This window comes from Cornus florida, unplaced genomic scaffold (genome assembly GCF_030987335.1).
Source record: "Cornus florida cultivar Cherokee Brave unplaced genomic scaffold, ASM3098733v1 CherokeeBrave_3.0.0_Hap2_Chr07, whole genome shotgun sequence".
Taxonomy (NCBI): Eukaryota; Viridiplantae; Streptophyta; class Magnoliopsida; order Cornales; family Cornaceae; genus Cornus; species Cornus florida.
The window spans coordinates 63,750,944-63,775,551 of record NW_026775577.1 but is presented as its reverse complement, the minus strand read 5'-3'; the positions used below and the strand labels follow the sequence as shown (position 1 = coordinate 63,775,551).

The window sequence follows — 24,608 nt, the reverse complement described above, 5'->3', positions numbered from 1 at the left end:
CTTCATGTCTACACCACCTCGGTATACTCTTTCCATTTTTTTTTTCCATTGTTCTCATTGCACATTGAGGACAATGTGCGGTTTAAGTTTGGGGGTAAGGTGTCTTGTTGCATTCTATTTAAGATTTGAGCTTTAAATGCATGATTGATATTTGAGATTGATATTAGCTATGATTTTGATCTTTTGAGGACTATATTGCTTAAAATTTAAAAATTGCTTGACTTGAGAGTCCAATACTCCTTGTATGCCTTGAGGATGCCATTTAGGAGTAAATTTTTCAAAAGATTGATATCTTGCTTGCATTTGTGGTCCACATCATCCTGAATTTGTGATTGTTTTGAGATTCATTCTAGGATTCTACACTAGCACCGGTGCACGCTAGCATTCAATTGTGGGGTACATGCTTTGTTGATTATTGAATTGGTTATATCCCAATTGGGCTAGTAGTGCATTGAAAGCTTTCATTCTTGATAAAGGTGGATAACAACCCTTTTCATTGAGTAGCCGGGATTCTTGCCTCATTAAGCAGTGAACTTCTCGCGCCGAAAGGTGGAGGGCCCAAACTCCAGGTTAATAATTGATTTAAAAAAAAAAAAAAAAAAAGCAATAAAAGTGAGGACTTCTCCCAAAAGGTGAGAAGTAGGAAATGATTAGATGGTTGTTGTCTTGATTTGTAGCCTAGTTGATTTGAGTTTGTAAGTCCGTAGGGGTGTCTTAACACCTAATGCCCTAAAGCCATCTGGTTTGGGAGTCATTGACATAAAGCTCGCTACATGAATCTTCTAGAAAGCTTAAGAGATCAACACATTGCACAATATTTCCATCTTTGATCCTCAATAAAAATAAAAATAAAAAGAAAAAAAAATAGAGTGAAAAGAATAAGCGCACCTAGAACAATAAAGCTTTAATAAAAGGTCCACTCTCTTATCTTGATGATCGGTACTAGATTTGTGTGCTAGTTTGAGGGTAAGGATGTGATTACTTCTCTAGTTGGCTAAGATAGCAACACACTTGATGCCGTACCTCTCACATGGATTCTAGACTTGTTTCGATTTCATGATCATTTTCTTGATATATGGAGGACCATACTTGCTTGCTTGATATTGAAATTTTGGGAGATTGCTTGGAAACGGTTGAAAAATTGCATACTTGAGGTAGTTTTCTCCCAATGCTTGTTTGCAATATTGGTGCCTCTTTTGAAAGAATGAGCTTAATGTTTGTAGGTATCATTTCTGGAAACCCTCACGAGACTTTACTCGTCCACTAGGGGTAACCTAGGGGTTTAAAAGGCTTGTTGCATATGCTAAATGCAATCGTATTCCCTACGAAAATGGTGTTATCATTTTACTTGCTTTCCAGTTTATACTTGTATAGTTGTTTATTTCATTCCTTTACTTCTTAGTTCATTGCTAGGGACTAGCAATATTTAAGTTTGGGGGTGTGATGAGCATTGAAAAGTGCGCATTTAAACCCGTTAAACTTAAGCATTCTAGTACCTTTATCTATCTTACTTTGCCGTTTTAGACTTATTACGTGTTATTTATATTTTCAGGCACTAATCCCAAAATTGAGCTAACTCAGCCAAATAAGAGCTTAATTGAAGCAATCTTGAGATAAACCAAAGGAGGGAGCAAAGTGGAGAAAGAAAGGAGCAAAAAGGAATTAAGTTGTGCAGCTGAAAAGTTCGATCGATCCAACTTAGAGTTCGATCGATCGAACATCTATGATCGATCACAGTACTTCTCGATAGATCCAACCTTGGCCTTTGCTGAAATTCAAAGTTCGATCGATCCAACATCACCTTCGATCGATCCAACCCTATTTTGTCCTATTCAAATGATTAATCTTATCCATAGCTGTACGCCTACCAACCACTTTTGTCCTTTTCCCCATAAATATCTTCGAAATATCTCAGCCTTGTCCTTAACCGGAGGAGTCAGACCACTTCGATCGATCCAAGATGCAGTTCGATCGATCGAACCCATCTTCGATCGATCCAAGTTAAGGTTCGATCGATCGAACTTCCTCCAGCGAGAAAAAGTTAAAGTCCAGCTCATTTATTCCGTCCTTCATCCATTCATTGGAGAATATGCCTTGCACGACCACAGCTCATCATAGGATGTATTTGACCTACCTATATAAGGAATATGATACACTTTTTGGAGAGGGCTCTAGAGTCTCTTGTCACACATTGAAAATCATCTTGGAGGATATTCTTGGAGAGGAGAAAGGAGGGAAGCTAGAGCACCATTGGAGGAGATCTTCACCAACAAGGAGCAACCATGGAGTTAGCCCTTGAGGGTTGGATCATCACTACCATGAGTGGCTAGACATCCTCTTGGGGCTAGAGTTAGCCCCAAGCATGCTTTCTATACTCTAATCTTGTGTATTATTGAGGGATTAGTGTTGTATGATACATCTTGATATTCATGTATATATAAATCTTGATTATTTCATGGTTTGTATGGTTTAATGCTTCCAATTGACTATTCTATTCTACCCATATGTCTATGTATGCTAGAGTAGGATATTCATGTGATTATCTCTAGATTTAGTGTTTTTGATGCATGTCTATGTGTATTGATGCTATAGATCTAGAGATTATCAAGATGATATGCTTAATGAATGCTATTTTGGTTCATTTGATGGTTTATGCCTATTCTTGATGGTTTGTGCCTCTCCCCTAGTCTAGATAATTTTATTTTCATGCTAGTAGTGTAGATTTAGTGTAGTGGTAGTGTAATGTTAGAGGGGAGGACAATCTACTCTTGATGTTTGATGTTCCATGCTTGTGAGTCCAAATGGCATATTCCTCTAATATTGTGTTGTATGTGGATTTTGAGCTTAATGAAGGATTAATGACTAGTTATGATATGTTGTATCTTTCACATATGTTTAGACAATTTATTCCTCTCCCAATAGATATTTTGTACCTCTCACATGATGTTTATATAATGCATGTTTAACTAAATCATCTTTATGGATTGCTTGGACTATGAGCTTAATAAAATGTTTAATGACTTGATTTGATATTTTGTTCTCTTCACATGTTGTCTAGACAATATATTCCTCTTCCAATAGATATATTGTGGCCTTTCACATGTTGTTTAGACATTATACACTTATTGAGTCAACCTTACCAATTGAATGTCTTTTACACACACAACATTGTTGCAACACATTCATTTCCCTCATTAGTCACTTGATTATGGTTTGGAATAGTATTGTTTGGTGGTGATCTCTACACCCCAAGACCTTTCCTTCTTACTTATTCTTTATCTTATTGCATTGCTTTATTATAGTTTAGATCATTTAGTATAATCAACCAACCCAACTCTCTTTTGCAATCATTTGGTACGCTAAAGTCGAAGTTGAAATTCCAACACGTATAATCCCTTGAGACGATCCCTACTCACTCTTGCTATGTTAGTAGTGGTGTTGGTAGTGGTTTTTATAAATTTAAATCTGACATAAAAGGCTTTTCTTGAACCACACATTCACTACATTCAGTTTGGCGTATTGGAACGGCCGTCGTCATATATCATGCTAAACCAAATTACCATTATAGGAGGCCACAAGTGCTAATTCTATAACAAGTTAGTAACATGCTCACATGGTAATTAAATGTATTATTTTACAAGAGATTGTCATCCCAATATGAAAAATCTCTAGAATTTAGCAACCTAGTAAATGAAACAATTTACTTACGACAAGCTATACATGCTTCCAAGGCCTTGAATTATTAAACAAGCTATATAATGCATATAAGTTACAATTCCATAAGCAACTAATTTTCATGATATCTCTACACAATATATATATATATATATATATATATATATATATATATATATATATATATATAAGCTAGGCATGCTTTAAATCATGAAACGAGCTATACAATATACATATAAGTTACAATTTAAACAGCTATACACATATATATACCAAAGTCATTTCAAGGGCTTTCCATCTATATACGAGACTATGATTTACAAGCATGTGAACAATATATATTAAGCCCCAAAAATACTAAAAAACTTGGGATATAAACATACAACAACCCCCTACCTCAATTTGAGATGAAATCTCAAAAGCCACCAAAACGGAACCTTTCCGAATGCGACGCCACTTAGGGGTTTTGACGAGGACAACAAGGAGAACAACAAACCCTCTTACGGTAACACCAAAATTCAAAATCGAGCCAAATCCCGAACTCAAAAAATGGCCAAAACGGGATTCCAATCAGTTGGAATCGAAGGCCTCGTCAAGGCCGACACTTATGCCTTCAATGGCCAAGGGAGAATCAAAGGTTAAAAAGTTCAAATCGAGGAAAGAAGGAAGAAAAGCAAGGAAAAGGAAATGGCCAGCAGCTGTCCAAGAGGGAGAGAAAATATCACCCCTCCTTTTATAGAATTCCAAAAAATGCCCCGAACAGGCCCCGCGCAGCCCTGAAAAGTGAAAATTGTCCAGACATGCTCAAACGACAAAAGTCCATGAATAAAAAAGCACTGTCATGACAAAAAAATGAATAACGAAAGAAATGGCATTGAAAATCGAGTCCCGTGCAGAAAGATATACCCCAAGCAAGTTTGGCGACAACTAGGGTCAAAAATCCTAAAACTGGGGAAAACGACCAGAAGATAATTCTAAGAGTATGCGATTCGACAAAATGTGAAAATGAATCCCGTACGAGGATCCAAACTTAAAAGAGACACTTTGCAATTAACTTACGTTAATTACACAAAGATCCCTGCACAAAAGGATAACTACATAAGTAACCTAAATGAAAATATCTTCCTAAAGATATTTTCTTAAAAACCCCTGAGACAAAATATCTTTAAAAGATATTTACGAAAAACATCCCAAGAAATAAAAATGTTTCTGAAGAAACTTTACGTCCACGCCCCTACGGGAAAAAGAGACAACCGGCAAGCTTTTCTTCAAAAGTAAGGCTACGCCTTTCAAGAAAAACAAATGGAATGAAAGCACGTGAGGCCAAAATCAACTCCGAACACGAAAAGTGAGGTTATGCTAAAGAAAATATTAACGAAAAAAAAAAATTCGTAAAAATGGAAAAAAGGAAAGAAAGTAAAATGACCGGGTCATTACAGTATCCCAAAACATAGAAATGTTCAATCTGTCACTGCAAAGAAAAGAATCATCTCCCAAAACGACCACTGAGGTCTCCAAAACATAGGGTCAACAAGCCTTTCCCAAAACTATCCTTTACCCCAGGTGGAACATCTGCATCGCATAAAAATAAGGCAACGAATATAATAGATAGTTCCAACATTAACCATCACAAGACATCTACAAAAAGGACGTATCTCAAGATGCCAATGAGTTCGATGGGAACTCTATAGGATCTATCGGAACCCTAACACGCAACCCCAAGTCTCCAACGACAAGGAAAAGTAATTAATTGCACGAATACAATTAATCACACGAAACTACACACATCACAACCGTAGCTCACAAGAGTTGTCCTAAGAAAACGCAAGAAGAACCCTAGGTCAACACACCACTCAAGTCCCTAAACCATCACTCCAAGAAGACAAGACACGAGAACCTCGTCGTTGAGGCTCACAAAAACAAATCTCTCATTCCCAAAGAAGAATTCAAGTCAATCCTGACTCACCATCCCATGGCACTAGAAACAAAATCCTAATGATGTCATCACATCAAGGTTACCACAAAGCCCCAAGAGATGATACCAACACTTCAAACACAACCACGACTACGTCGTAAAGCAACAAAAGAAAATGAGACCAAACAATGCCTCCATGGCCCCCGTCTCATCCCGTCAAACAAAGGCTACAACCTTATGCTTACATGAGCCTCACTCACATCAACCATCAATCCAAAATCTCAAAACTCTCAAACCGTCAAAACAGACAAGAAGGCTCCCACCATGGAGGCCTTACAAAACGAATCCTTCCTACCCAAGGACTAAGTTTTAAATGACAAGGACGTGTCTACGAATACTGTGGACTCCAAAAAACAATGCCCCAACATTAATCTCACCTAACCGAGCATGAGCAATTCACAAGGTCAAAACAAGATACAAAATAAATATAAAGCCACTAAGATCATACGTATCACATAGAAAAATCTTATAGTAAACACTTCAAGAAACCACATCTTAAAAGCACTAAACAATTTAGCACATAAGCATACATGTCATATAAAAGATGCTTCTAAACACATAAACATTGAAGCACATAAACATGTGAACACATCAAAGTATGTCAACAAGAAGTATGAAATGAACCCAAAACCTGTCGTCCTAAGGTATCCGAACCCAGATACTTTAATACCACTTGTGACAGTTCGAATTTCAAAGAATCTGGTGCATCAGCTAGTAACCCAAAAACTAACCTGATAACGAGTCCAAAACGCGGAAGCAATAAAAAAAGAAAAGGTCTCTGGAGATAGACACCACCTCTAAGACGATAAAGTGACATTCTAATAAGTCACGGAACTAAAAAAAGGAAACGAAAGTGGAAGCTAAGGTTAAAACAGATCAAATATGGAACTAGGGGTAAAATGGTCATTATACCCTAAGAGAAGGAAATTTGACTCCCAACAAGTCAAATGAGATCAAAATAAACCAATTATATCCTCTGGTAACCTCATATGAAGTCCTAAGGTCATTAGAAGTGAAATCCCACGAAAATCGTATCTTGATTCGAATAAAATCCCGACACTATTCCACTAAAATGATCATATCTATCTTTAGGAATTGAATCTAAAAATGGGATTAGCACCATTGGAAAGCCAACAAAAAATATATTGATTTAGGCTGAAGAATCACCTAATTTGGACTTAAAATGAGTGAGATATGCAAGTTCAAAGTTTGGCTAAAAAGTTGCCAAGAAAGCACCCTGTGCCCAGGTGCGATCGATTGTAAATGGGTTGCGATCTATCGTAATTGGGTTACAATTGATCGTAAATGACGGAAAATAGGCACAAAAAATGGTGCGTAGGTGCGATCGATTGTAAATGGGTTATGATCGATCGTAAATGGCTGGGCTGCAAGCTGTGATTTTTCGAAAATGTTTAAATTTCAATACAAAAATGGGACTTTTTGGAAAAAGTTTGTGAAGCAACCCCTTCTCAAAAATGGTTCTAAGATTACCTATGGTCCAAACCAAGAATAAAAAGTAAAGTAAAATGACAGAAATTCCCCCGAGTGCATGATATTTCAAAGAGATAAAAACATGATACAAAACAACTTAATTACATTAAAAGTGTTTGGTCCTTGGCCTCATTACATACAAGTTAAGTTGCATCAAAGGAAAGTGATTGAGGTACTTATAACACATACAAAAGGAAGCAAAACATGTTTCTATTAGGTTATACATTATCAACTTCAAAAGACAACTAAATCATGCTAACACTTGCATGCCAAAAATATACAAGAGATGTTCAAATGAAACACAAGCCGAACTAGGGATGTTGAGCATCCAAGAAGAGTGTCTCATTTCTTGAAAAACAATAATCAATTAGGGTGAGTAACCGAGTTACTCAGTAGGATAATGCGTATGCGTATACCCTAAAGTTTCAATAGTTTTTGCAAGTATTATATAAACAAACACATGTGGATCATGCCTCCCAACGTCTAGTTTCAAAGGGAAGCTAATAGATCATCCTAAAGTTATATTTGAAACATTTTGAAAACAATCCATAATAGGTAACATACTTAACGATATTGGAACCTCCAATGTAAAACAATAAGTAATGCATTTGTACAATATTTGAAACATCCAATGTAAAATGACAAGTAATGCATTTGAACAATGTTGGAACATCCAATGTAAAACAAGAAGTTACAATAGCAAAGTAATGTCAACTTGGAAAGTGAAACGCGAAATCAAACAATAGGAATATCTTGAACACGGCGTCTGGTTATGAACACCACAACCAAGACAATTAGTTGTTTTAGGCTATTAACCTACAAGGAACCACCTAAGTACACACTAAATTGGGGAAAACTCGCACCTCCCGCACTAGGGTCATACCCTAGCCATGTCAATGAAACAATGCCCCAAGTATTTCCAAAATCAACAATAATGTTACAATAACCACATAGTTATACAATGCATTTAACCACCTTCCATACACATCCAATATTCGAAATCACACAAATTAGGCTCTAAGTGTTCAACGACAATGGCATTTGCAATGACAAGTTCACAATGTGAATATAACTATGCTACTACAATGTTGTCAAATTAGGAAATCCTTTCATGCTAACATAGTAAGCTTCAAACCTTGATTTAAACAACAACAACATAGTATTAATCTCACAACACAACCATTGGAAAGAATCATATAAGGACCTCATAATCACACTAAAGGAAATTAGTAGAATTTAATTCTCCACCAATTGAAACAATATCAATACAAGAAAAAGATTGTATACAAGACAATATGAAACATTAGGTTACATACATAAAATATTCACCTATATGCAACCCTAAATTTATATAACATGCATACAATGTATATTAACTTCAAAGAATATAATAAACACTTAGGAAATAAACATAAAACACCACCTACCTCACTAGAGAATTATATCTCTAGAAACCAAGGGAAAATGGAAGCAAAGTAGAAATCCAAGACAAGGTGTTCTAGAGGAGGGTGGGGGAAGCTTTTGTCTTCCAAGTGCAAGACCAAAAGTTTAGTGGTTAGAAATGAGCTTCCAAGGATAGGGTTTCAAACTTCAGTGGTCGCTTAGGTGAGAGGTGAGGAAGACAAAGTGAATTACTAGAAATTCCACTAACTAAAATGAGATATTAGTCACATGTACTATATTAATACTACATCTCTTTCTCTCTCTCACACACACACACACATCACACCCCTCCACTTGTCATGATCCTAAGCCTCCTCACAAGGTTCAATCCCCCTCCCTACACATGTCATCATCCTAAGCTTACAAGTGTTCCAATCAAAAGTCAACAAATGGTCCATGGAAAAGGTGACACTTGTCACACTTTTCAAAAATTACAATATAGTCCCTCTTCTAAATATTACAATATAGTCCCTCTTCTAAATATCTGAAAAAAATAATTACAAAAAGGTCCCTGAGACAAAATATCTCAAAAAGTTAATTACACAAAGCACCCCGAAAAATAAAAATGTTTCCGAAGAAACTACGCATTCATACCCTTAGGAAATGAAATTAAACAAATATGTTTTTTTACTCAATTAATTTAGGCATTAATAATAAATTAAATTAAAACGAATGCACGTGATGTCGGAAAACATTTCCGAAAACAAAACCCTAAGACAATAAGAAAAGAATTGAACAAATAAATAAATAAATACTTTTAAAAAAATGAATGTCAAGAAAAAAGAAAAAAATGACACGGCCATCGTAACAAACCATGAGGAGTGTAAATGAATTCAATTCCAAATAATTATGTAGAATACACAATTTTAGTTATAAAAATTTAATTATTCTATAAAAATTAATAAAATGTACTTTTTTTTATTCGAATTTTATGTCTAACATTCCCGTAGGTGAATGATGGGGCTAAAAGCACCAAAATCAATAACCCAATTGGAAGTACTGAAAGCGCAAGAACCTAAATAGTGATATCCAATATTTTGGCCTTGTTTGGAAAATCTTCCATCAGTTATCTCTCCCGGCAAAGCGAGAATAGAAAAAACTCGACAGAAAATCAAGGTGGTCAACATTTCTTTGAAAGGTACATTTGAAAAATTGAGTCTAAAATTTATATCTAATATTGTCACAATAGTATATAAATTTATAAGGGTATAAATGGAAGGTTTAGTAATTTAGGACTTAAATTGGAAAAAGAAATCTCAAAAGTATGATTATTGGTTCTAAATTTTGTCTTTCAATAAGGAAAAAAAAATTAAAGTAAGGCTTGATAGTATTTTTATTTTATACTTTATTTATATTTTCTATTTTAACATTCTCGTATAATATAATTTTTTATTCATTTCATAATTAAGTTTATTTTTGTTCATTAAATTCGTAAAAAGTACCATTATTAAACATTTTTAATTTTTTAATAACAACTATAGCTTAAAATTCACGAATAAGTCGTCACTTGTGTTGATTAGTATACAAATTTCTTTTAAAAATTATTAAAATTTACTAAATAATAATTATTAAATTATACCCCCTTGGTCTTTTTGGGAGTATTATAAAAAATAAAAATAAAAAATGTGTGTATCCATCAATTTCAAAGTAACTGAGAGATGGGAAAATTCAATCTAGACAATGTGTGGGTCTTATTCAAATTGGATGAACGTCATCCAGGTCTAATAGATTTAAATTAAATGTTTAAAAATAAAAATTAAGATTTAAAACATGTATCCGAAAATAAATAGGCTATACCTAATTTAATTTGAACAATACTTAGGTTCTTAACAATATACCAAAGGCCTTTGGCCCAATGATAGAAGAAGACTCACGTGGATAAAAAAGTGTGTATATTTACTTTTTCATAAAATAAAAAAATAATAATAGAAAAAAAATTATTATACTCATTGATATGGACCAATAATAAATAAACATGTCATCTTTAATTATTAAATTAAATATAGTGAAATAGATATCACTTATCATCATAGATGGTGGTTTATTTATTATTAGTTTACATTAATATAACGTATTGTTCAATTTAATATTATATTTAATTTTAACGCTTATGGTAATTTTATTAGACCACATTGTTCTTGATTGAATCTTACAGCTGCAAATACACGGAGATCGTAATATATCACGTGCAAACACTGCTCTCTCTCTCTCTCTATAGAAAACTAATCTGTCAAGTGGCCCTAACATCTTTGAAGTGGCCAGTGTGATCTCTCTCTCTCTAGCCTTTTACCACTCCATCCTACCAAAATCCCTAGGCATCTTTGGAATATCCCATGCAAAGTGGTGTGTTAAAATAAAGTTTTAAAAAAATTGAGTTTTGAAAAGTGAATTACGTTTTATATTTATTTTTTTTCTTGGTAAAAATATTAGGGGTTATGGCTAGTGGTTTAGAGTGGATAGGAATTGGTCAGGCTAGAACACAACCTTTCAGACACGGGAGTAACGTAACTATTCGGATAATACGATACTTTCAATTACTTTTTATATTGAGCGGCAAAATTATCATAAGAGTCGAGATTCGATACTAAACTTTTGTAATTATTCACACGTGTGAGCAGTCACAATTATTGACGGATCTAGGGGTAGGCTTTGGTGGGCTCAAGTCCACCAAAAAAAAAAAATTATATTCAATTTTAGCCCAATCCCAAAAAAAAAAAATTTAATTATTATTAATATTAACTCACCCAAATAAATATTAACCCACTCCATTTGACAATTAATCACAATGGTCTCTTAATATAGTACACTATTTAGACTGAAGCCTATACTGAGACTAGTATTATAAACTTACATCTATAATTCGGAACTCTGATCCTCTCTTGCTCAGTATACATTGTCCAGAGGATTTAGAATTGAAAATAAATAGTTCAACATTTAAATTAAATTTTCTCTTATTTTAATTCCTAAATGGTGATTCAGAACTCCCAAATGCAGCACAAAATGGCCTTCATGGCCTTGTTTGGGCGTTTTAGCCCTTTGGGCTTGCTTAAGTGCTGGAGCACATGCAACTTTTATTTACTAACATATGCAATTTGCTTGACCTTCCAAAATAAAATAAAAATAAATAAATAACATTTCACACACAATTTTCAGACAAACAGGGGTGTGTTTTGGTAAACTTTGTTATTTACTTATAGCTTAAATAAATTTTAGAGACTGTTAAAGTCATGTTAGGAAACACCAAATTAATGATTAAAAATTAAAATTAAAAAAAAAAAATTAGTTCAAAACAATAACCTTAGTCTAAAGGATTAATAACAAGTGTCCATAGTATACATGAATTAAGTGTATCGATATTTAAGCTTGATTGTTTAATAAATGAGATTATATTTGAGATAATTTCAACTCATTTAGTTCATGAATAAATGTAATTAAGTTGGAATTTTAACAAGTGTGTCCTTGTTCAAATTTGTTTGGTCTGTGGGTTTAATTAGCTGGTTTGAAATGCTGCCATCAACTAGAAAAAAAATTCATTGTATTATGAGAGACAATCGTTAAGGAAGTCTGTTTAGTACCTAACGGGGTGAATATTATCTTAAGAAGACCGTACATGTTTTTTTTTTTTATTGTTATTTAAATTTTATTCTTATTGCATTAAATAATTAATATAGTTAGAATATAAAATATATTTAGATTTGTCACATATTTTAAATAGTAGCACATCACAACAATAGTTTTCTAACAGTGTTAGCATTCGACACACCAACACTATACATTTGTAGAAGTATGTGTAATTCTTAGTCCAAAACCATAAACTTTCAGAACTTAGGAAAAACTAAAAATTTATGAGTCCCGTGAACTTATTTAATTGAGACACAGAATAATTGTATTAATAGTTTTTTTTTTTCTCACAGACTAATAGTTGTTGATAAACGTAAAATGTTAAGCTTTTGGACTCCGTTTATTTGGGTGTAAAATATTTTTTTAAATATATATTTTTTATTTTCTACTATTTGGTTGTCGTAAAATATTTACGAAGAAAAAAAAAATTAAAATCTAACAAATATAATTTAACCAATACTTCTCGTCCAATTGATTCGACCTCAATCTCAATCTAGACTTCTGCCAAATACCGAATAAGTAAAAATAAAAAAATATTTTACTTTAAAAAAAAATTATTTTTTAAAGAAAATATTTTATATCCAAACAAACGGAGTCCTAATAACTAAAATTCTAATTAAATTGAGGATACATGGGTCACTTAATCATAATTAAACATGATTTCTCTTATCTTTTTTCATCAAAATCTAAGTCTGATTGATTGAAAATTGAAAATCATAAAAAACTGTATATAAATATGCTGTTAAATAGATTCTAAAAACTAATTTTTGAACAATCACTTAAATAAATAAAAAAAATAAAAAGAAGACATTTTTTAAATAATTTTTTTTTATAGTTATTTGAAAACAGTTTTTTTTTTTTCTGAGTCTTTAAGAACTGCTTTTTAGTAGTAAATCAAGTAAGTCCTAAATCATTTTTAAAAAAAAAATAATAATTACGAATAATAATCTTTCTATATAATCATAGAAGCCTAAACATTTTTTTTTATTATTTTTTTTTATTTTTCCATACAATGAAGATGGAAATTGGATAAAGACTCCTCAAATATTACAAAGGTCCTTTTTTATTTCTTTTTTCTTTTTTTGGAATTATAAGTTGAGTCACGTCAAGTTTACCAAGTCTAGGGTTGTTCAAGCCTTACTTGTTCTCAGCTAGGGTATCCCAACAAGCTAAGAAACTTGAGCTTCATCTCAGCTCCAATTATGTCCTAGATCAAGTTGTTAGATTTTATTAATTATTAATTTATTATATAGTATCACATTTGAAGAAGAGGGACTTTGTCATTATATATATTGTAATGACCCGGTCATTTTCTTCCTTTTCTTTTTTCCTCAAATTTTGCGGATAAATTTTTTTCTGTTGTTTTTTCTTTTCTGTGGATGGTTTTTCGTCACTTAGTATCGTCTTGAGTGTTCGGAAATAGTTTCTGAGACTCTTTTCCGTGAATTGACAACTTCCTTTAAGAATCGAGTCATTTTCACAATTTTCGTTTTTCGACACTATTCACTTTTTTGTCCTTATTCCTATTTCGTCTTTTTCCCTATTTCATCTTTTTCTAGTTTGTCACTTTGTTGACAAAACCTCACTTCTTGTGCTCGAAGTTGATTTTTGACTTCACGTATCTTTATCGTGAGTGGTTTCCATGAAATACGTATCTTTACTTTTGTAGGAAAATACTCTGGTTGCTCCTGGTGTCCATATGGGTATGATGCATAATTCTTTGAAATTAATTTCTTTTCTTGCGGTATTTTTCGTAAATATCTTTTAAAGATATTTTATTTCAGGGGTATCTAAGAAAATATCTTTTGGAAGATTTTTTCATTCTAAGGCAATTTTGCAGTTAACCCTTTTTGTGGGGGTCATTGTGCAATTAATGAAAGTTGTTGCAAATTATCTTGTTTTGAGTCTGGATTCTCGTACGTGATTCATTTTCACTTTTCATCAAGTCGTAAACTCTTAGAAGTCCCTTCTGGTCGATGTTTTCCAGTTTTAGGGTTTCAGGCCCCGGTTTGCGTCAAACTTGTTTAGGACATAACTTTCTGTTCGGGACTCGGTTTTTGACGTCGTTTCTTCTGTTATTCTTATTTTGAATCTTTTTCGTTCACAGAGTTTCATCATTTAAGCGTGTCTGCTCAAATTTCACTTTTCCGGACCCGGCGGGGCCCGTTCGGGGCACTTTTTGAGATTTCTATAAAAGGGGGATTAGATATTTTATTTTTTTCATCTTCCCCACTCTCTTGCACGACCTGAAGCTTCCATGGCAGCCCAAGGGAGGCTGCCACCTTCTCTCTCCTCATTTGAACTTCATTTCTTTGTCAGAACATAGTAGGGTCTTGCGTTTTGTGTTCGTATTGACTACGCGCTTCTTTCACCCTTATTAGAACCCATTTCTGGCCAAATTTTGAGTTTGGTTTTGAAATCAAGTTGTGATTTTCATGGGTCCTCTTTGGAGTTTATCGTTCATGGCGTTGTCCCCGACGAAACCCCGAAGTATTGTCGGATTCAGAGCTGTTTCATTTTGATGGCTTTTGAGATTTTCATCTCAAATTGAGGTAAGGGGTGTCTTAGGTTTATATTATTATTGTATTGATTGTTTTATAAGCATATACAACTTGTGAGCATGCCTTGTTCAAGTTTTTAGAATTTAATTTAATTATTTTCTTTATTTAAGATTTAATTCTCATGATGCTAGGCAACTTAAAATTAAATTGAGACATACTAGAAATTTAGGCTTTGGTATGGTGGTTGATATATATTAAATTAGGGTTATTTGAATAAGAATTGCAAATTTTATTTAATATTTATCTTTTGTGAAAGTTTAATTCACCTAGTTGTATCAAGTATGGAATCAACTTGTAATGTGATATTAAAGTAAGCCTTGGTGAGTTCTTTAACATATATTAAATTGAGGACATTTAAATATGTTTGAAAATTTAGAGAAAATTTAATTAATGAGCTTAATTAATTTTATTTTAAGTGTGTTGGTCACTTAAATTGATATCAGAGGTAATAGGTTATTAATCCCTTGAAACGTAGTCCATTTAATCACCTTGTGAGCATATTACAAATTTGATGTAGAATTAGTACTTGAGGCATCTTGAAATGGTAATTGGACTTAGCATGATATAAAATATCATTGACTTGCATAGCTTGTTTAGATATATCTTGTGTAAGTGTATACCTTGTTAGAATATTACAATTGTTTACCTTGGAAGCTAGTTACTAAATTGGGACTTATTTAGTACTTGTGGCTTAGTGTGGTAATGTGGTTCAATTATTATAAAATATTATTATTTTGGTGTATAAATTGCATATTGGAGGCTTGACATGTCATATGCTATCTAGACTTGAATTTTAGGACATGGTTTGTGTGGATTCAACCTTATTTGTGCATGGAAGATGGCCTTATACATTAGTGGATTTGGTATAAGTTTGGTCTAACTTATTAATTTTTGTATAAGTTTTGGACTTATTGATTTTGGAAAGCTTGTGAGGACATATTTCACGTGATGGCTAGGGTTTGGCTCTAGTACGGAGATAAGAGTCTTCTAAGTCATAAGTGTGCACTACGTAGTACCTTGTGGGTCGTAATTGCCCAGAATAACTTATGCATGTGTGCACTAGGTAGTGCCTTGTGGGTCGTAATTGCCCGGAATAACTTATGCATGTGTGCACTAGGTAGTGCCTTGTGGGTCATAATTACCCGGAAACACTTGCTTGGTCTAGTGACCACATATCCTAGTCTTTCTAATTTGATTTCGCATTCAATTTCAAGTTGCTAATCATGGATTACTTGTAACTTGAGAATTAATGCTTGCTTTGGATATTTGAATCTTACTTAGTATACTTGAAACTGTATACTTGTTTTGTGCATTTAGATCTCATATAGTATACTTGAACTTGTATGCTTGCTCTGTGAGTTTAGATTTCATTTAGTATGCTTGTGCCGTGTATACTTATTTTAGGTGTATCTCTCTTAGCTTAGTATACTTGTGTCGGTATACTTGATTTACGAGATTTTCATAAAAAAATGCATACTTGTGTAAATATGCTTAGACATTGCATTACTTGTCTTAATGTGATTTAGTATACTTGAAAATATATGCTTGTATGTTGTATAACATATTTAACATTGTTTTGTATACTTGAACATGTATACTTGTATGCCGTTATTCATTTTAAATTACATGAGTAGCTTAGGATGATCCATGAGTCTCACTTGACATAGACGTTAGGTGGCATGAGCCCCATTGACATGTTTCACCTTAAGGTGATATAATTATAAAACGTTAGGTCGATGCATGCTTATCTCCTATGAGTAGCTTTATGTTACTCACCCACGTAGTGAAGGGAAGGGAAGGGACAATTTCATCCCTCCCTTCCCTTCCCTTTCTTTCAACCAAACATGAAAAGATTCATTTCCCCTCAATCATTCCCTCTAACCACACATAGCATAAATGATATGTATTTGTGTTTACTGCTTACTAAAATGTTTAGGCATTACCCAGTATCCTAGTTAGTAAAATGTCTACCTTTTTGAACGGGAGTGCCGGTATTTGGGTCCCCTCCCCCTACTTTGCTAAAAATAAATAAAAAAATCAGATATCTCAACCATTGAATATAGTGGTGGGACTCAATATATAGATAATCCAAAGACTAAGGAAATAAACAAAAAATAATAATCAAATAATCAGATATCTCAACCATTAAATATGTCATTCTTGCTCATATTCTCACTACTTATAACATAATTTTACCGTCCACTTCTCCTCTCAAATTCAATATCGCTCATTTTCATGTGTAACCCTGGTGGGACTCACCATATGGATAATCCAAAGGCAGGATATGAATAGCATTACTCTTCTTTTAGTGGGTTCCATAGTAATGACCACGCGCCAGTCACAATCTTGCAAAACGATTTTTTATGTTTTTTTTTTTTTCATTTTTTTAAGCATACAATAGATGGTTCAAGTCTCTACCTTATAAGTAATAAAAGTTCTTCACTGTCATTCATCCCCCTCCTTCTCTCTCTCTCTCTCTCTACCTGCAAGTAATCTCACACCAACCATTCTTCGTATCTCCAAAAGGGCCCAAATTAACCTCTCTCTTTCTCTATCTGTCTGTATATCTATATCAATCATATATATACATACAAGTAAATATCACATACCATGTTTAATTTGGGAGATGAACTCATAATTGAAAGCTATAGAATACCATGGCTCATATGGATCCAGCTGTTGGTGATGTTACTCCTCATAATTCTGCTCTACATCTTCGCTTTGGATCTCTCCCAAGACTCCTCCCATACGGCGTCGTCTTCTGCTGCTGCTTCCACAGCTCTCCTCTCCTCCTCCATTATACACCGCCCAAACCTCACCACAACCCTCACAACAAGCTTAAATCATACCCAGGTGTGTTGTAATTCTCTCTCTCTCTTGGGTTAATTTGTTTCTCTCTCTTGTTTTCTCCCCTGTTTTTCCTTTCATATTCTGTTTGGTTGCCCAGAAAATTTGTTTTTTCTTTATTTTATTTTTTTCTTAGTTAAAATTTAGGCTCAAGTATAAAAATTAATAGAAAATAGAATAGAAATAATGTAATTTACTTAATTCATGTTAAGAATTTAAGTATTCAACAGGATAGATGAAATTGTATTCAACAGGGACAGAAACCCATTTGATTAAACACATAAAAGAGTAAAGTTAAAGAATGGAATGCGTTGTAAGGTAGGCAATTGTATATCCTTATTATCAAATTGGTATTTATTTATTTATTATTGTTGTTGAAAATTTTAAAGAAAAAGCAATCTAATTTATTTAGAAAAACCTTTTGCTTCTAATTATATATTATGAAGATGCTTATAAATCCTGTAAAAGTGTGAAATTTTGCTTATTTTGCTTTTTGGTTTCATGCCACTTATCATTCCCTTTCACTTAACAATGAAAATTTGTCAAATAATTGATATTATTAACTTTACTCAAAAGGCTCTTACTACGGTAACTTGTTAATTAAATGAATATTAGAATAAACTACACGAATTTTCATAATCTATGAATGTTTTGAAAAAAGTGTGCAAAAAAGTCCATTTATTATGACGCGTTCTAGAGCTTTTAATGACTTTACTAATTTAATATTCCTTTTATTAAATTAAAAATAAATAAATAAATAAACTTGTGAAATTCTAACTATGTCCATAGTCAATAAACGACTAGTACTTTGGTAAGCTTTTTATTTCGTTAATCTATTTTTCTTTGTTCTCGATTTCAAACAAGAAATTACCGAATACTCCTGTGGCACCGACTGTGTAGTTTTTTCGACCATTTTGACCTCTCTCTAAGAAAGGATTAAACCCCTTGTGGCATGTCAAACTTGAAGCAAGTCCATCCATTCACACACGTGTGTGTAAACCCCTTGTGAGTTATGTCAAACTTAAACAACTCCATCCATTTCCATTCACGCACATATGTGTGTGTATATGTGTGTACATAATACATATATGGAGTTGATAAATCGTATCTGGCCAGGCTAGTATTTGTTGTGTTGTTGTAAGCAATGCTTATTTTAATCAAATGATATTTTATTATATTTCGATAAGATAACCTTTTGTTGGGAGAATCAAATCTGCACTACTACTAATGCTTATTAAATTGATTTAATTGAGGGGTGGCAAATTTTTTTTTTTCTTTTTTTTTAAGAAATGTGACACTGCTACCTAAGCTTATTAAATTGATTAATTGAGGGGTGGCATTTAGAAATGTGTCACTGCTACCTAAGCTTATTAAATTGATTAATTGAGGGGTGGTATTTTTTTAATAGAAATATGATTTAAGTATTCCCATTTCAAGTTTCGTTTCTATGTTATCCATGTTCTAACTTTTTCAGTAAAAAAAAAAAAAAAAAATTTGAAATTAGTGGTAAAATAGGTAATGTTTGTTAAATTCTCGACCATTAGAAGAAGTTTATTAATCAAACTCGATTTAGATATGAGTCAACTTAAATAGGTCATGTTTGTTAAATTTATTAATCAAACTCGATTTAGATCCGAGTCAAATTAGAGTTATCAATTTTATATATTTATATATCTCTCTAAGGGTCTTTAATAATTTCTTATAAAACTATAATATATGATATTAATTCAAAAGCTAAACCTTTTTTTTATTTTGTATCAGTCATGCATTCTAATTGAAGTTAAATTTTAAATCAATTTTGAACGTGGTTAATATTTTGCATCATATGTAGTATATTCCTTCTTTGGCGGAGTGGCGGAGCCAGGGGCATGGCCCACCCAATTTTTTTAAAAAATTTATTAGTAATAATAATGTATATTTATTAATGATTATTAATGGTAATTTTGTATGGAATATTAAATTTGGCCCCCCAAATATTTTTCAGAATTCTATTAACAGTAATTATTCGTGGTTATTGATAGCAATTTTGCATGAGAAATTTAAAGTTGACCTCCCACAATTTTATAAAGTTCTCATTTATAGTTGCTTATATATGGAAATTAATGATGGTTTGTGAAATAAATTATTTATGACTCTTTTCAACCTTTTGGTTCAAATTTAGTATTAGAAGTGTTTATTATTTTGTAAGTTTTGCTAAAACGTATTAGTGCACCATATATATATATATATATAAGTATATAAATTATTTGTTATGATTTAAAGAGAGACAAAAGAAGGAAAAAAAAAAAAATTCTAGACAATGACAACTTTATTAATGGACTGTTAACTAATCTTCTTTCTATTTATTTTTCTCATATAGTTCGTTTATAGATTTGTTCTTAAAAATGTACATAAAAATGCACGGGGAAATTTTTGTTGTTGCAATTATTTTATTTATTTATTAAATTTAACTTTATATCACTATTTGGTCCCCCAATTGAGATCTCCTCTTTTTGCATGATTGGATTTTACTTGGTGTTTGTTTCTGATTTGGATAGAGTTTAGTTATGGTTTTGTTTCCTTGTTGTCTTTATGCTTTCGTATTTTTCCCGGAAAGTTTGTACAGATTTTTATAAATTTATACATTTTTTTTTAAGGCATGTATGCCTTTCTTAAACATGTACATTATTTACTTACCAAAGAAGAAGAATGAAAAATAAAAAATAAAATAAGGAAAAAATGCACACATTAGATTAGGATTTGAACTTATTAAATAGAAATATTCCAAATCCGCTGCTAAACCCTGTTGTGATCAAAGTTAAGAGACTTTACCCTTATAATTCTTATGTTAGTCCAATAGATTTTTTATTTTTTTTTTTTATTTATTTATTTTTTTTTTAAATGGTAAACTAAACACACACCCTTTTGCCCACGCCCGGGGTCCAATCCCTCTTCTCCTCTTTGAAGATAGGGGAGGTTATACCGTTAGGCCAAAGACATTTAGTCAAATAGATTTGACCAAATGATAATGCGAAATTTTTGCGTTAACTTCTGCAGATTCAGTATGCACCAATTGTATAGAACCTAAACTCTTAAGATCCATCACCACCCACCCTAAAGGTTGTAACTTAGTGGTATTTCTGCTTGCCTTTCAAAATTAAAGGTTTGATGGTTGAAGTCCCATTTGTTAGGAGCAGAAGTATGTACTATTTTTGTGTTGCTTTTCGGGACTGAAAAAAAAAAAAAAAAAAAAAAAAAAAAAAAAAAAAAAAAAATTGAACTTTTTAATTAGTTTGGAAAGTGAATGAATTGTAAATTCTTATGATCTAGATTTAGCAACTCAGAAGTTTTCAATTTTTTTGGTTTTTTTTTTTTTAGTTGACAATGATTGTGTTTGCCCTCTTAAAGCACATCATGTTCCACCACAGATACATGTAATCTCCGTCCAACATGCACCAGGCAACCTAAAAAAGCCTTTCATATATATATATATATATCTTCTCTTTTTTCACCATAAAACTTTGTGTTGTGGTAGCAGGTAGGAGAAGAAACAAAAAAAGGTGATCATATAGGTGGTACAAGTGCAAGTAGAAGAAGCAAAAGAATACTAAGAGGAGAAAACATCCAAGAAAGGGAGTGCTCTTCAACAAAGGAGGACCCAACTAATAATGTCACACTTATTCAAGGGCCCTACCACCCTTGCCATTTTCTTGGGCTAGCTACACAAGCTTTCCTCAAGTGTTTGGGATTGGATTCCACTTCTGAGAACCCTTCCAACACAAGACATGGGAAAGACAGATAATGTATGGACAACTCCTTCTCTCTCCCTATATATATATATATATACATGCATTCATATTTATTAGTGTAGACTTGTGTTTAGATGATGGCCTAGCCATGAGAAATCATTAGAGTTCCGTTTGGAGGAAAAGAATCCTCTCCAGTTGAGTCATATTTAACAAGCTTCCAATTTATACATACAACTTTCGTATATAACATAGATAGATATATATATATATATATATATATATATATATATATTGCATTATTTAATGAATTTAACTTTTACTTTATGAGTCCCAAAAACAAAAAACAAAAAACAAAACCCTTCCCCTCAAAAGTCAGCTTTTCATCCAAATGAAATGAAAATTTTCTCTCATCAAAATTAAGTATGAAAGAAGCAAAACCAAACCCAACGTAAAGCAAATCCAGAACGCATTGCATAAGTAATGCTTTGTGATTAACGAGCTCTCTCTTCAAAGAAAAAAAATCAAACCTATTCCGGAAGAAGAAACAGACGATTTACCAAATAGAGGGAAGAACAGATCAGCGAAGATGATTTTTTCTTGCGAACCAGAGGTGAACGATTTCTTTCCTGATACAGAAGAGTACAAGTAAAAAATGTATTTTAATTTAAATAAAAAGGTAATATTAAATTGTATAATAATATACTATTATACGTATAAATTATAGCGTATAGAGTAATCTTTGTTTAATAATATACTCTTTATAATATATTGTGTAAAGTGGAATTCGTATATATGGTAAAACAAAAATAAATTTCTTTCTTAACTTGCTGACTTGGTGATGACAAGGCTATGTTGGAGAAGTGGCGTTAATCACCATTGCTCACTGGACGTCGTTGAGCAAGAGAGTAACTGGAGATTATTTTTTTCGGGTTTGGATTGAATGATTTGGAGGGATTTGGAAAGAAAAGAAAGGATAGTGTGAAGTGTATTTACGTTGTCTTAAATGGAGAGAAAATAAAGGATTGGGTGAGATTTGGAGGGGTAGGATATTGGTTAAGTAATACTTTCATAATTCCGAAACTACCCTCAACAACTAAAAGAATAAACTTGTTATGACACTTGAGTCCTATATTATAAAAGGATATGATAGTAATTTATTTTCTCTTCTCTCCACCACCGGCACAGCCAGGCCAGGTCTGCGACAGACCTATCAGGAGATACTCATGCCTTGAGTTAGCACATGAGTCAGTATTTGATATTGTTTTCTTCTCCCGGTATCCCATTTCCACTGCGCTACCGGTAATGGCTGTAATAAACCAGCTGGTCTCTGGTGCTCGGCCTTCACTTGCTGACAGGTAAGGCACTTAGCCACAAACTGTGCGAACAGGCAAGAAATGAGCTGATTTAGTCAATCTGTCCACGATGACCCAAATGGAATTGTGATCCTTGAAGGAATTAGGCAATGCCTCCATAAAATCCATAGAAATGCTCTCCATTTCCATTCCAGTATCGGCAGTGGCTGTAGAGCTCCTGGCGGCAAGCACTCGAGACGACACCCAGTGACGAGAAATAAAACTCAGAAAAGAAAGTTAAACGAAAAAAATTGATTTATTCCCTTTTTTAAATCAGCTGAAGGCTCAACCACGATCCCATTTATCCCTAGATTTTTTTATTTTCTTTTGAGTTTGCTGCACAAACTTTGCATTAAATATTAGAAGTTGTGTGGCATTTACAGAGGATGATATTTACATAATTGGATTAGTTATGATTGGTTCAAATCTAAACAAGAGAGTTTTTATGTAATTATTCGATGTGGGATTAGTGCTTCAATTATAGGTTTCACATATTTCAATACACAATTTTAAATTTTGGTTCATGAACATTGAAAAGCAAAATTCGTAGATGGTTTTCCTACCTTTTTTGCTGAAAGAATCACAAAGAAATTAAGGGCTTTCAAGCCCATTTTATTGCCAGCAGAGGGGATCCGCGGGCGCCCGCGGTGCGACGAATGTGCCTGCACAATTTGTTGATTTTGAAAACTTGGAGATGTCGTTGTTTGGCTACGGCTAGGACTTGGTTCTAGTACGGGGGATTGTCCCTCCGTAGCGTCATTTGGGACCCAGATAGCATTTCCTTTCTTTTCTTTTCCTTCATTATTCGTCCAAACATGAATAGAGATTATTTTTATTGTTTCTTTTATTTTATGTCCTCTCATAACTAATGATATCCCTTCTTTCCTTTTCACTCCTGTTTATGCAAACAAAGCCTAGACTATTCTGACCATAAGCCACTTCATGGTCCAGTCCAATCAAAAACCGTGTTTAGTTTTTTTTGTACTATCTTAATGAACTCTTGTAGGTCCACTTTTCTTAGTTTGAGAGTTTTGATTAGATTGGATAACATTGTACGAGACTATCTAATAATTTCTCCCGAGACTTTTGAATGACGAGATAATTGATATATATAAGGCTGCGCCGTTATTTTGCAGGAAATTTTTTACCCTCTGGGCTAGTCAATTGAAACAAGGTGAAGGGCAAGTATGATGGAAACCAGGACATTGGAAATTGAAGATATTGAGGGGACAAAATATGCATATAATACAGCCATTTTATGTGACTTTCAACACATGACATATTAGTGTCCATTGTAATTTTACCAATGACACTAATAAACTGTAATTTATGCAATGTATAGAGTAGTTAATTCAATTTCTTTTCCTTTTTTTCTTCTTCTTTTAATTCGAAGTTTTCAGCAGATGTATTGCGTGATGTGTTAGCATTCTTATAGCTGCTCTCCAGGTACATTAGGAACTACCTAACAGGAGAAATGCGAACTGTTGGTTAGGGTTTTTTGGCTTTACAATCAAGCTACTATTGCCCCCCATAGAAAATTTAGGCAATCGAGTATTATCATATTCAATCATAATTTTTTATTTTTTTTACCTTGGCAGAAACACTCGCATTCTCACTTTGCCCTTAACCTTATACTTTGGAACTCTTAACAAAATTCTACAAGGTTGGTTTTATTATTATTATTATTATTATTATTATTGTTATTATTATTATGGATAAATTACACGGAACTCCCTTATGGTTTGCCATAATTACATACACCTCTTCTATAGTTTGGGAAATTATTCGGACCTCTCTTTTGTTACGGTCAACGCAAGTCAATGACGGGTTTTGCTGATGTCATGTACTGAATAAATTGAAATTTTCGTATTATTCTTCGTCCATCTCCTCTCTCTCATACATATAGATGGGTACT

At 33.0% G+C, this 24,608-nt stretch overlaps 1 long non-coding RNA gene across 1 annotated transcript; it reads left to right on the top strand.

Annotated features, from left to right (window-relative positions):
• The first annotated feature begins 17,201 nt into the window (after window positions 1-17,201).
• On the top strand, window positions 17,202-24,058 carry LOC132267267 (uncharacterized). The gene is made up of 3 exons (XR_009468956.1): window positions 17,202-17,619; window positions 21,131-21,395; window positions 23,830-24,058. It is a non-coding gene; the product is annotated as an uncharacterized LOC132267267 (long non-coding RNA).
• The last annotated feature ends 550 nt before the right edge of the window (window positions 24,059-24,608 follow it).